We start from the raw sequence: 14078 nt of genomic DNA on the forward strand, positions 1-14078 counted from the left end.
AAGATTATCTTCTGTGTCTGTATTAATTGGTTTCCCTTTTCTTTGTTGAAGAGGGTCTGTGCAATCCTTCTGCCTAGTCCGCCATCTTGCCCCGCCTCTTTCCTTGACTTTTTACTATAATGGACTAATATTTGTTCTCCTGTGGTTGACTTATTTCGCTCAGCATAATACCCTCCAAGTTCATCTACGTTATGCGGTGTTTTGCTGATTCTACCTTATAGGACTTTTTTTGTCGGTAGTTTTTTTATGGCCTGTTCAATTTCTTATTTTGTTATAAACTCACTACCGTTGAGTCAATTCCAACTCGTAGCGATCCCTCCTGGTGTTTCCGAGGTGGTATCTCTGTGGAAGTAGATAGCCCAACCTTCCTTCTGAGGAGTGGCTGGTGGGTTTGAACTGCCAGCCTCTGGTTAGCAGTCAAATGCCTTAGTTTATGTAAGTGGTGTGTTTCCAGAAATCTGTCCATTTCTTGTAGATTTTCAAATTTGTTGGAATACAGTTATTTATAGTATCCTGATACTATCTTTTTTATTTCATTTGGTTCTGTTGTGGTGTCACCCATTTTGTTTCTTATTTGTGTTATTTGTATTCTCTCCCTCTTTTCCTTTGTTAAATTTGCCAATTTTATCAATCTTTTAAAAAAACCAGCTTCTAGTCTTTTTGATGTTTTCCTGTTGTCTTTCTGTTTCCTGTTTTACTTACTTCTGCTTGACTCTTTATCGTTTCCTTTCTTCTGGTGACTGTAGGCTTTTCTTGCTGTTCTTTTTTAATTGTTGGAGATGTCGGTTTAAGGTGTTGATTTTGCCTCTTTATTGATGTATGCATTTATTGCTATAAATTGCCTTCTGATCACTGCTTTTGCTGCGTCCCAAAGATTTTGGTATGTTATGTTTTCGCTCTCGTTTGGCTCAAGCAATTTTTTAATTTCTTCCATTACCCAGTCATTTTCAAGGAGGTTATTTATTACTCAGTTTCTGTGTTTGCCCTTTCTCTGTTGATCTTCCTATTGTTGATTTCTGATTTTATAGCATTGTGATCTGAGAAGATGCTATGCAGTATTTAAATGTTTTTAAATTTATTGAGGCTCACTTTGTATCCTAACATATGGTCTCTCCTGGAGAATGTTCCATGTGCACTGGAAAAGAATGTATATTGTGCTACTGTCAGGTGAAGTGCTCTGTAGATGTCTATAAGGTCAAGTCCCATGGATTGTATTGTTTAGTCCTCTGTGTTTTTGTTGCGTTTCTTTCCAGTTGTTCCATCTTTGATTGAAAGTGGTGTATTAAAATCTCCTACTATGATTAGCATAGTCCTAAGGCATTTGACTGCTAACCAGAAGGCTGGTGGTTCAAACCCATCAGCCACTCCTTGGAAGGAAGATTGGGCAGTATACTTCTGTAGAGGTACCGCCTTGGAAACCCAAGGAGGGGTTGCTATGAGTAGAATCGACTTGATGGCAGTGAGTTTGGTTTTCAGTTTTACTGTGACTGTGAAATCATCTATTTGCCTTTTCAATTCTGTTAAAGTCTGATTTATGGACTTTGGTGCTCTTTCATTGGGTGCATAGATATTTCTTATGGTTATGTCCTCTTGTTCAATCAATCCTTTCATCTTTATATAATGTCCTTACTTGTCTCTTGTGGTGGTTTTTGTCTTAAACTCAATTTTATCATAAATTAGTATTGCCTCTCCTGCTCTTTTTCTTTCTTTCTTTTTTTTTTTTGTGATTTGGGTGAAAGTTTACAGAGCAAATTCACTTTCCATACAGCAGTTCACACACACACGTTGTCTCATGACATTGACCACAATTTCCCACAATGCAACAGCTCCCTTCCCATTTCCTCCCGACAGTTACCTCTTCCCTGTGTCCATCCCTCCATGCACTCCTGCCCCCGAGCTGTCTCCCTGTGAATACACAGCCCTTCTTTCCCCCATGATTGTTCTCTCCATGAAGTGTATCTGTCTCCTCTCCTGCTATTTTATGGTTGCCATTTGCTTGATAGATTTTGTTCCAACCTTTGATTTTTAGTCTATTTTTGTCTTTGTGTCTAAGGTGTGTCTCTTGTACACAGCATATTGATGGGTTATGTTTTCTTATCCAGACTGCAACCCTCTGTCTCTTGAGTGGTGCATTTCATCCATTGACGTTCAGTGTACCTATCGATGAGTATCACTTTCTTGCTGTCATTTGTTATGTGTTTTTTCATGGTGTTGCTGCTTTCTTCATTTGATACAATTTTCTGTGCTGAGCTCCTTCTGTTTATGAATCATGTTATCACTTCTTTCGTTGCTATTGTTTTAGTATTTGTTAAATTTTTGTGCTTGTCCTCTTTTTTATTTTTATTTTATCACTTTTCTTTGAGGTTACCCTATGATTTATAATTTTCTTCCCAAGTTTAGATCAGTCTGTTCTGTCTTGCAATTGTCTTGACTTTCTCACCGTTTAGAAGTTCTGTGACTACACAGTTTTTTCCCTGTTTTTGGTTTGTTGTTGTCCTCATTTGCCGATCAGTATCTCTGGTCCCTGTTTACTTCCATAACTGGGTGGTTTCTGGGTTGGTCGTTGTGTGTGTTCATGGTTGGTTGTTGTTTGCTGCTGTTGCTTCTCTGTCCAAAGGACTCCCTTTAGCATCTCTTGTAAGGTTAGTCTGGTTTTAACAAATTTCCTTAATTTCTGCTTACCTGGAAATGTCCTAATTGTACCACCATATTTGTTAGAAAATTTTGCTGGGTATATAATTTTTGGTGGGACATATTTTTCTTTCAGGGTTTTATATATTTTATACCATTGCCTTCTCGCCACGTGGTTTCTGCCAAGAAATCAGAGCTTAGTTTTATTGATTGCCCTTTGTAGGTGACTTTTTTTTTTCCTATGCTACTTTCAGGAGTCTTTCTTTGCCTTTGGCTTTGGTGAGTTTGATGATGATATATCTTGGTGATTTCCTTTTGGGGTCTATCCTGTTTGGGGTTTGTTGGGCTTCCTAAGTGGATATGTTCTCATCTTTCATCAAGCCAGGGACATTATCTTCCAACAAATCTTTGATAGTTTTCTCTATGGTGCTCTGTTTGTCTCTTCCTGTTATGGAATTCTGATTACACGTACGTTATTCCTTTTGATGGTATCTCACATGAACCTTAAGCTATTTTCATTTTGTTTTTATTTTTTTCTTATTGATCCCTGTTCTGGTTCCCTTGTGCTGCTCTGACAGGAAACATACCACAAATGGGGTGGCCTTAACAAACAGGAGTTTATTCTTACAATTTGGAGGTTTTAAGTCCAAGTTCAAAGTTCCAGGCTCTAGGGGCTGGGTGAAAGCCTCTCAACCTTGGGGTCCAGCTCTGCCTCCTGCTCTCGGCCCACTGGAGCTAAAGGCATTTCTTCACTCAGACAGCTGCTGGTTGCTGAGGCTGAGAAGCCCCAAGGTTGACAAGTCAAAAGGCACAGTCCCGATGTTACCAAACCACACGGCAGGCCCTTAACTTAAGTCCATTGTAAGTCCCAATGTCGGCAGAGCATAGCAGGCTGCTGAGCAACCACAGGCTACATGCAGGGTCCAAGCGTGCCATAGGCTAGAGACCATTCCCAAGGCTTCTGCTTATATACAGGAAGCAGACCACATCCCAAAGGTACTTATGGTAGATCCCACCATGGAGTTGATTGCCAGTCTCATCATGGGAATTAACTACCACCAGCTGCCCAGCCATTCAACCAGGCCCAGCCAAGTTGACACACAAACATAACTACTACAATCCCTTTCTTAAGGAGTATTGAGATATATGTCTTCAGTCTCACTAATGCTGTCTTCCATTGATTCAGTTCTTCTCCTTTGCTCATCCAATGTGTTATTTATTTTTGAGAATTTAGTATGAATCTTCTGGATTTCTGTCTGTAGATTTTGTAGCATTTCTAATTTTTCATTTATTTTGTCATTTTGTCCTTGTATTGTCTTCTGAAATTGTTCTAGGGTTTTCTCTGTATTTTCCTCAATTTTTGTCAGTGTTTTCCTTCATCTGTTTTTCAGTCCATTGAAGGTACCTAGATATAATTCTTTTGAATTCCTTATCAGGGAGCTCCAATGCTGCTTCTTCCTTAGGGATGTGTTCTAGGTCTGTATCCTGGTCCCTTGCTTCTTTGTGTGGACTGTGATGGCCTGTTGTCTCCGAGACATTGTGACATTTTTGTATTTATATTTAATTGGTGATTGTATGTTGGAGTGATTTGCCCAAATTTTAGTTTTCTTTGGGTGAATCTGAATAAGCAGGGTACAGTGCTCCTCTGTTTGCTAGTCGGCAGCACTTACACACTCACCACCTGTCTCCTTTCCAGTTGTCAGCCTCGTGTATGTCTGTCCTGTCTTTGGTAAGTGGAGCCTATTCTTAGGTCCCTGGACTCTGAGTGAGGATGCTGTCACTTTAAATATCCAAAATGGCTGCCACTTGTAAACATTCAGAATGGGTGTGCCCTCCAGACAGTCCACAGCCGAAAGTCCACAGCTCAGTTTGTCTCCTTCTTTGCTGTTTCACTTTTTAGTCATCAGCTACTAGTGCATTCATCCATGCAGCCCTTGGCAAGCAGAGCAGATTTTTAGGTTAATTCTCAGGTCCTAACACCACTTGGAAATGTTCCGGCTGTCCGTGCCGTCAGGATAGCTGACAGTTCACAATTCCGTTTGTCTCCTTACTCACTGTTTTCATTCAGGTTCTTCTATTAATTGATGTTTAATCCACTTCTGTCCTCCTTTCAAAGCTCAGGGCTCCAGGATCGCCTTCTGTATCTGTGTCAGTTGGTTTCTCTTTTCTTTGTTGAAGAGGGTCTGTGTAGCTAGTCTGCTATTCCACCATCTTACCGGAAGTCCTCAGGAGTGACTCTGGCGGTCAGGATGTCAGCCAGGACAACAGTCATCTGAAGGCTCTACTCAAGCTGGAGGGTCTGCTTCCAGGTCGGCTCACTCACATGGCTGCTGGTCGGAGCCTTCAGTTCCTTGCCACATGGGCCTCTCCATAAGGCTGCTTGAGTGGCCTCCTCACAGTATGGCAGCTGGCTTCCCCCAGAGTGAGTGATCTGAGACCACCCTCAGAGAGAGAGCAAGGGGGATGCCGCAGTGTCTTTTATGACTGGTCTTGGAAGTCACACACCATCACCTCGCTTTATTCTTTTTGTTAATAGCAAGCCCCTAAATCCAGCCCACACTCAAGGGGAGGGAAATTAGGGTCTACCTTTTGAGAGGAGGTACATCAAAGAATTTGTCTCTGTTTTGAAATCACCAAACCTAACTGCAAGGGAGGCTGGGCAATGTAGTTTTTCTTCTGCATGGTCATGTCTACTTTGGTGAGAAGAAAGGGCTCAGTTAGGTTTGGCTGAGGGGAAAAAGAATCTGAAGTCAAGAATAAAATCTCGGGGGCTGATGGGTCAGACTTAGCAATTGGCTGTGGGGCGTGCAGAGGCGGGGTGTGCAGCCAGGGGCTTGCAGAGGTGGAAAGCCCGTCTTGGCCAGCAAGAGTGATACACGTCATTGTTGATGCAGGAGCCGTTTGGGGAGGAGATGACAATTTATTTTAACCATGCCAGGGATCTTTTTTCGTTCCTTGGAAAGGAAACCAGGTTTCCTTGGAAAAGAAACCACTTTTCTAATTATAAAAATCACATAATTGTCTATACTTTTTCTAATTATAAACAGAAGATATATTCATTGTAGAAAAGTAACATAGCAAGATAGAGGAATATAAAATAGTAAACAGAATTGTCCCAGTCTCTCCCTCTAGAGAAATGTTCCTATAAAAACTACAAAAAGCAAATGTTTAAATGCAAATGCGTCTGAGTTTAATTATTTCTAAGATGCACATGTTCACGTCTTGAAGTTGGAGTGCGCCATACACTTGAAGGTGTGTCAGTTGAATTGACAGGATGCTTTCTTTCTTTGCAGACTTAAAATGATCGTCTGATTGATGGCCTCTTAAAAAACAACCCATTGTGGTCCATCTCTGTTTCTTTCCGCGTCAATGAGTTTTTGTTTCTCCCTTATGCCTAAGCACAAAGGGTGGGGAGGTGGGAGCCTGTAAATGCCAGAAGACTTTATTTGACGCCTGTCAGCCAAGGAGAGAGGCTTCTGGGGCAACCCATGTCACCTCCTCCACCGCCCCTCCCTTTCTGATCTGTAACCTACAACCAAAACAAATCTGTTGCTATCAAGTCAATTCTGACTCACAGCGCCCCTAGAGGACAGAGTGGAACTGCACCACAGGATTTCCAAGGCTGTCAATCTTTACAGAAGCAAAGCCCAAACCAAACCCACTGCTGTGGAGTCCGTTCAGACTCACAGCACCCCCTAGAGGAGAGTAGAACTGCCCCATAGGGTTCCCAAGGCTGTCAATCTTTACAGAAGCAAAGCCCAAACCAAACCCACTGCTGTGGAGTCCGTTCAGACTCACAGCACCCCCTAGAGGAGAGTAGAACTGCCCCATAGGGTTCCCAAGGCTGTCAATCTTTACAGAAGCAGACTGCCTCATCTTTCTCCCACAGAGTGGCTAGTGGGTTCCAACCACTGACCTGTTGGTTAGCAGCCGACCTGTTGGTTAGCAGCTGAGTGCTTTGACAACGGTGCCAGCAGGGCTACTGCTTTAAGCTTAACCGTTGCCTTTGAGTTGACTCCGACATATAGCAGCCCTAGAGGACAGAGTGGAACTGCCCCCGTAGGGTTTCCAAGGCTGTCATCTTTACAGAAGCAGACTGCCTCGTCTTTCTGTCCATCAGCCCATTCCTCTGTCCATCCATCGAGCCATCTTACTTTCAGTGGATTTCAAAGTAAACTAAGCAGAAAGCAGTTTCGTACAGGGAATTAGGCTTTACAGCTATTGGACGGGCTGAGAAATGGGCTGTCGGCTGGGCCCTCAGAAATGATGCCACAGAACTGGCCCCCCAGGGGCTGCTGTTTCCATGGCTGCCCACACAAACGTCTTGTTGGCAAACACGTGGCCAAGAAGCCATGGAACCATGAAGTTAGTGACAAGACACTGGAGCGCCACCTTGGCAAGTCCCAGTATCTCCATCCTACCCCCACTAGCAGAACCAGCTGAAGCTGCACGGGAGAGGCCCTGTCTCACTCGCTTCCACCTTCTAACTCCTGGGAGACGTGGCTCATTGGAGACCCCACCTCTCTCTCAGGACCAGTGTTGCAGTGCATTCTGGGAAGTGTCCTTTAGCGCTTGGCCGGCTCGCGGCACAGGATGCTGTTGTGGGCTCAGACCAGGAGCGTCTGCTGTCAGGCAGTTGGCTCGTTTCCCATTTATCTCTCTGGAAACCAGTGGTGTCACTAGGGTGGGTGTCCCCCGTTCGGTAACTGATGGTGTCGCCACCACCCCCGGACCTCCTCCCCTACCAGACCTCCCAAAAACCTTAGTAATGTTTATTGTCAATTTTAATCATAGGATATGTGATTAACATAGGTGTAAATTGCTTAAGTGTAATGTTTCTTAGATTACATGAATATCAGCCACAAAATTGTTTTGTAAAATCTTTCTACATGGAATTACAGCCTTACTAGTTACATTATTAGTAACTGAGCAGAACCTTTTCTTTTCCCTCCTTTTCCTTTAATTGCTGCTTCCTTCTCAAAAAAGTTATTGATACAGGTTGGCGCAAATCGTAATGGCCATGATACTGTAGATAAAACACCAGAGCAAAATCAGTGACTGGCAACCACAGGAAGTGTGTGCAGATGGTACATGTGATCAAGCCGTCGTTGTAATTGGGTGACAATGACAGCTGTAACCGGAGCTCAGTGCATGGTTCAAAAAGTGAGTTAGCATAGCGTTTTAGCCTTGTGATTGTATCAATATATATAAGCTGAGCTTCTGAAAACATGTTTTTGTTGTTATAACCACAGGGGTATTTTTATCAAAAATACTTAATTTCTGCTAAAACACAAAGTTTGACAGATATTTGGTGTCACCCCCTCTGATAATGTCACCAGGTGTGGCCCCCGCCCCCCGCCCGCCTCATCACCCCACCCCCACCCCACCCCATGATGCCCTGCTGGAAGCCACACTGCTGGGAATATCCTTGAACGCCCGTCTTCCCCTCTGGGGCTGTTGCCTCTCAGATGCTGGGGGACAAGGGGAGGAGGGTCTGCACCTCCGGGGGGAGTGCTAGGAAGAAGGTCCGGAGGGAGGTCCCTACAGCACTGTGGACGACGGGGGCGCATGGGACACCTGTGCTCAGCTCAGCGTATTCAGTCATTTGCTAAGAACAAAATGCGTCTTCCCGCGCCACACCACAGCGGCCAGCAGGGGGCGCTGTACACCCCCCGGCCTGACGCGACGCTTTCCTGGTTGGTTCAGTTTTGCAGACAAGGTCACGGTGTGGGAACCCAAAGCCCATAGCTTAGATTCCTGGAAAGAAGGGCTCGCTGAGTGACTCCGTCCTGGAGTAGACCGTCCAGGAGGGGAGAGAGGTCGGGGTAGGGTCTCCGGGCTCCCACCCAGAGAACAGGATGGGCAGGCAGGAGAAGGTGCCCTCCACGGCCTCCATGTCCTATTTCTTTTTTTATTGTAGTGAAAATATACACACCAGAGCATTCGCCAGCGCGAGTTAAGACAGACAGACAGGCTCTCGTCAGGGCAGGGGTTACAGTCGTCATGTGGTGCCCTTATTCCCACCTTCAACATCAACTCCGAGCCCTGCACTTAGAATGTCCCCTTCCTTCCCAGCCCTGGTACCCGTTGACAGTCTCCGGGTCCTAGCGCTGGTGGTATTTCTTGCACTCTTCCTGTTCCGACTTGGTGTCGTCCTTGGGGATGACGAAGAACTTGTCTGACATGGTCGTGCAGCACCTCTGGGTGTCGCGGTGGAATGGGTAGTGGGGCCCACAGCAGCTCCATTTCTCCGTGGGGTCCAGGGCCACCTTGCCGCAGCGCTGCCAGGCCTCCACTGTGATCATCACCACCTCGCCTGGGGGCCGGAAAGAGCTCAGTGGGGCCTCACGGACCCCCCTTCCTCCTCCACGGCACCCTCAACCAGAGAACTGAACCCGAGGTCACGGAGGGACTCAGCGCTCAGCAACTGCACGGGATGCAGAGCAGTGAGCTGCAGGGGCTTCTTGGCTGCAAGCACACCACCAGGACTTTCTTCCACCGCAGCACCGCTGGGGGCTTCAGTTCAGACCTTCAGTCAGTGGTTCAATGCAGACCATTGGCGCCACCCAGGGACCGCAATGCCCCTGCTAGTACATCTCTCCTCTCTTTGCGGGACTGTCCCTGTCTCTCCCGTGGTGTTTTCCTTCACTGGCTAGCACCCACACATCTTCCTTCCTGACTAGTATGGTCTGTTCTGTTCTGTGCCACCCTCTTCTCTTTCTTTTTCACAACTTTATTGGAAGGAGCTCTGGTGGCCTAGTGGGTAAGTCATTAGGCCTTTAACCAGAAGGTTGGTGGTTCAAACCCACCAGCTGCTCCGAGGAAGGAAGATGGGACCATCTACTTCCGGAAACATTTACAGCCTCGGAGACCCAACGGGAGTCACTGTGAGTTGTAATCAACTCGAGGGCAGTGGGTTTTTTTTTTTTTTTTTTTTTTTTAAGCTTTACTGAAGTATGAGGGCAGTGGGTTTTTTTTTTTTTTAAAGCTTTACTGAAGTATGATTGACATAGGATCAACTGCAAACATTTCAGGTGTACAATCTGATGTGTTTTGATAGCAGAGTACAACAGTGACGCCACCACCCCAATAAGATAGTGAACTGAGCCATCCCCTAAACATGCCTTTGTGCCCCTTTGTACTCGCGACCCCTCCCCCCAGCCCCTCCCCAGGCGATCCTTAATTGTGGGTTCACGTGCTGCCATTCTGTATTCAAGGAATCACAGAGTCTGTGCTCAGGAACCGTTTTTTAAGGACAATCATGGGAGAATAGAAGGGCAGTGTTTGCACAGGGAGACAGCTGGGGGGGGCAGGAGTGCATGGAGGGATGGACACAGGGAAGAGGTAACTATGGGAAGTGGGAGGGGAGCTGTTGCATTGTGGTGAATTGTGGTCAATGTCATGGGAGCGTGTGTGTGAGCTGCTGTATGGAAGTGAATTTCCTCACCCAAATCACACATACACACAAAAAAAGTCCTCCCCTGCAGGGCACCCCACCCCCAAAGACCCCAGCCTCCACCCCCCTCAGCCCTGTACTCACCGCTGGATTCTGGGCTCAGGGCACACATGAGGGGCTTGGACTGCCCACTCCAGAACGGCCACAGCAGGAGGCAGAGGGCTTTGAAAGAAAGAGGCAAGGAGTGAGGCCTGGGTGCAGGGCTGTGGGTGGGGCCGGGCCAAGAGGCCCCGGGCATCGGGGCAGGGGCATGGTACCTGAGAAGGTGAGGAGTCGAGCCCTCCAGCTGGAGTGGACCCTGGGCCCCATGACCCGGCTGCTGGCAGCGTCCCTGTGCAGAGTTCCCTGGGCTGACAGCCACCCTCTGCGGCGGTTTCCTGAGACAGAGCCAAGGCCCCTCAACTCCCCGTTTATATACTTCCTGGTGAACCTCCCAAGAGCCCGTCATCCTGCCACATGGACATCTTGCCTTGTGGCCTTGAAACTTGTCACCAAAGTACATCATCCATCACTCACTTCCCGGAAGTCCTCGCACAGAGACTGAAGGGACCCCTGCCTGGTGAGCCCCGTCGTCCTGTAGGTCAGAGCCCCTTGGGGTGGCCTGAGTTCAGAGCTGCCCCTGGCCTGGGAGCTCAGGGAAGCTCCCCCTAAGGGGCCCTACAGAGCCACATCCCCAGGTGTTCTAACCTTTCTTTTTGAGGGGCGCTTTTATTGTGGTTTGGGTGAAAGTTTACAGAGCATGTTAATTTCCCAGTCAATAATGTGTACACATTGTGTTTCGGGAGCCCCACTTCCCCCTCAGTCCTTCCCTCCTCCTCCTTTCCTGTTCCTCCCTAATCTCTTTCTTAATCCCTGACTTCCTTTCCTGGGGTGGGGGGAGCCCATGATACCTTCTTTGAATCAGAACTGTGGCTCCAAGGGTCCAAGTATACACAGTGAACGTTTTTGTTCTTACTAAAACTTTAAAAATATAGATAAGAAAAAAATATGTGTGTGTGTGTATATATGTGTGTGTGTGTGTGTGTATATGCCAAAAAAATGTATATATACCCAAAAAATAAAGCCAAACTCACTGCCATTCAGTCAACTGCAACTCATAGCGACCCCCATTGGGTTTCCAAGGCTGTGAATCTCTGCGGAGGCAGCCTCATCTTTCTTCCACGGAGCGGCTCATGGGTTCAACCCACTAACCTTTTGGTTAGCAGCCAAATGCCTTAACCACTACACCACCAGAGCCCCTTTCATATATACATACATATGTTGTTGTTGTTGTTGTTGTTTGCCGTCGAGTCGGCCCCGACTCATAGCGACCCCTCCTTGGGTTTCCGAGGCAGTATCACTACAGAAGTAGGATTGCCCAACCTTCCTTCCGAGGAGTGGCTGGTGGGTTTGAGCCGCCATCCTTCTGGTGAGCAGTCAAGTGCCATATATATATATATATATATATATCACCCCAAATCCAGCACTCAGTATAACCCAAAGTCAATTTTTGGTGTTTCCTTCATTATTATTTCATTCACCTACGCGCACTCCCCCCCCCCAAGTGCCTGCTCTGTGACCAGGTCTATGCCAGTTGCTGGGGACACAGGCGTTGACCGAGACAGCCAAAGCTGCTCTCACAGGGCTCTGTGTCCAGTAGGGGAGACAGACCTGGCTCCTGATAGCGAAGATTCAGAGTGGGCAGGGCAGGGACACCTGACCCAGCCTAGGGGTCAGGGAGGGCTTCCTGGAGGAGGAGCCACTGAGCTGAGCCCTGTGGCCAAGGGGATTCGTATAGAAAGAGGGTACCATAGGCTTTGCACATTGAGAACAGTTCCATATCTCTGGAGGTCATGCTGCCCATACAGATTCTTTAAGGAATGGTTAAGCCCCCGAGTGCTAACTGAAGGCCCAGCCGTCGCACTAGAGAAAGACATGGAGGTTGGGCCCTGTACAGCTTACAGCCTGGAAGGTCCTGGGGGCTCTGCCACGTGGGGTCGCTGTGAGTCAGAAAACAGCTCAGCAGCACCTAGCGACAGCATAGAGACATAAGTCATTTAAGAAGTCTGGAGTTCATTCTGGAGGCAGGAGAAGCCGCTGGGGGATTTTAAACAGGAGAGTACCTCGGTCTGATTTGTGCTTTAATATGGCGGCTCCAGGTGTGGAGCAGGGATCCAGGTGAGGGCGGGGAGCCCAGGCCACGCCCCAAAGCAGCAAGGCGGGAAAGCGGGGCAGGGGGGCAGAAAAAGGCCGGGGGGACCAGGACAGAGCAGGGAGGCAGCAGTAGCAGTGGGAATCCAGGGAAGGGCAGGTTGGGAGGTTTCCAGCAGCTGAGGGAGACAGCTTGTGTGTTGGTTTGTCCTACTGTGGTGACATGTTGCTGTGAGTCTTGAGGCTGTGCCACTGGTGTTTCAAACCCAGCGGGGTGCACATGGTGCACAGGTGCAGGCTGAGACAGACTCAGAAGAAGGAAGAGGCCATCCACTTCTCAAAGAATTGGCCAGGGAAAACCTTATGAATAGCAGAGAAACACTGATACATGACTGCACAACTTTATGAATAGTCCAGAAACGTTGTCCAGTACAGAAGAGGAGGATGAGTCAGTTAGGTTAGAAGGCTCTCAAAATAAGACTGAGAGAGAGCTGCATCATCAGAGTAAAACCAGCCTTACTCATATGGATAAGGTAAAGCTTTCCAGACCTCCATTGGCTGCTGTGGCACCACTCAAATTGAGGAGAAACAGCTGCAAACATCCATTAATAATCAGAACATGGAATGTACGAAGTATGAATCTAGGAAAATTGGAAGTTGTCAAAAATGAAACAGAACGCATAAAGGTTGATATCCTAGGCATTAGTGAGCTGAGATAGACTGGTTTTGGCCATTTTGAATCAGACAACCATGTGATCTACTAAGCCGGGAATGGCAGTTTGAAGAGGAATGGCGTGGCACTCATCATTGCAAAGGATGTTTCAAGATCTATTCTGAAGTACAGTGCTGTCAGTGATAGGATAATATCCATATGCCTACAAGGAAGATCTGTTAATACTATATCATTCAAATTTATGCACCAACCACCAAAGCCAATGATGAGGAAATTGAAAATTTTTATCAACTTCTGCAGTCTGAAATTGACCAAACATTCAATCAGGGTGTGTTAATTATCACTGGTGACTGGAATGCAAAAGTTGGAAACAAAGAAGAATCACCAGTGGTTGGAGAATTTGCCCTTGGTGACAGAAATAATGCTGGAAATCACATGGTAGAAATTTGCAAGACCAACGACTTATTCATTGCAAATATCTTTTTTCATCCACACAAATGGCGGCTATACACGTGGACTTCGCCAGATGGAACACACAGGAATCAGATTGACTACATCTGTGGCAAGAGATGGTGGAAAAGCTCAGTATCTTCAGCCAAAACCAGGCCAAGAGCTGATTGTGGAACAGACCATCAACTGCTCACATGCAAGTTCAACTTGAAGTTAAAGACAAATTAAAACAAGTCCACGAGAGCCAAAATATGATTTAGAATATGTCCCTCCTGAATTTACAGATCATCTAAAGAATACATTTGATGCATGAACACCAGTGACTGAAAACCAGAAGAATTGTAGGATGACATGAAGAGCTTCAACCATGAAGAAACAAGAGGTCAGTAAAAAGATGAGAAAAGAAGAGAAGACCAAAATGGATGACAGAAGAGACACCGAAACTTGCCCTTGAGCAGAGAGTAGCTAAAGCAAATGGAAGAAGTGACAAGATAAAGGAGCTGAACCAAAGATTTCAAAGAGCAGCTTGAGTAGACAAAGCCAATTACTACACTGAAATGTGCAAAGACCTGGAATTAGAAAACCAAAAGGGAAGAACGCGCTCGGCATTTCTCAAGCTGAAAGAATTGAAGAAAAAATTTAAGCCTCGAGTTGCAATATTGAAAGATTCTATGGGCAAAATATTGAATGATGCAGGAAACATCAAAAGAAGATGGAAGGAATACACAGAGTCACTGT

General features: G+C 46.4%; 1 protein-coding gene across 1 annotated transcript in view; it reads left to right on the plus strand.

The window, feature by feature from the left end:
* Window positions 1–14078, plus strand: part of OPA3 (outer mitochondrial membrane lipid metabolism regulator OPA3) — a 73727-nt gene that overhangs the window by 48160 nt on the left and 11489 nt on the right. The window lies entirely within an intron of this gene.

This window comes from Orycteropus afer, unplaced genomic scaffold (assembly GCF_000298275.1).
Source record: "Orycteropus afer afer isolate SDZICR_OR568_19922 unplaced genomic scaffold, OryAfe1.0 scaffold00099, whole genome shotgun sequence".
In the NCBI taxonomy this organism is placed as follows: Eukaryota; Metazoa; Chordata; class Mammalia; order Tubulidentata; family Orycteropodidae; genus Orycteropus; species Orycteropus afer.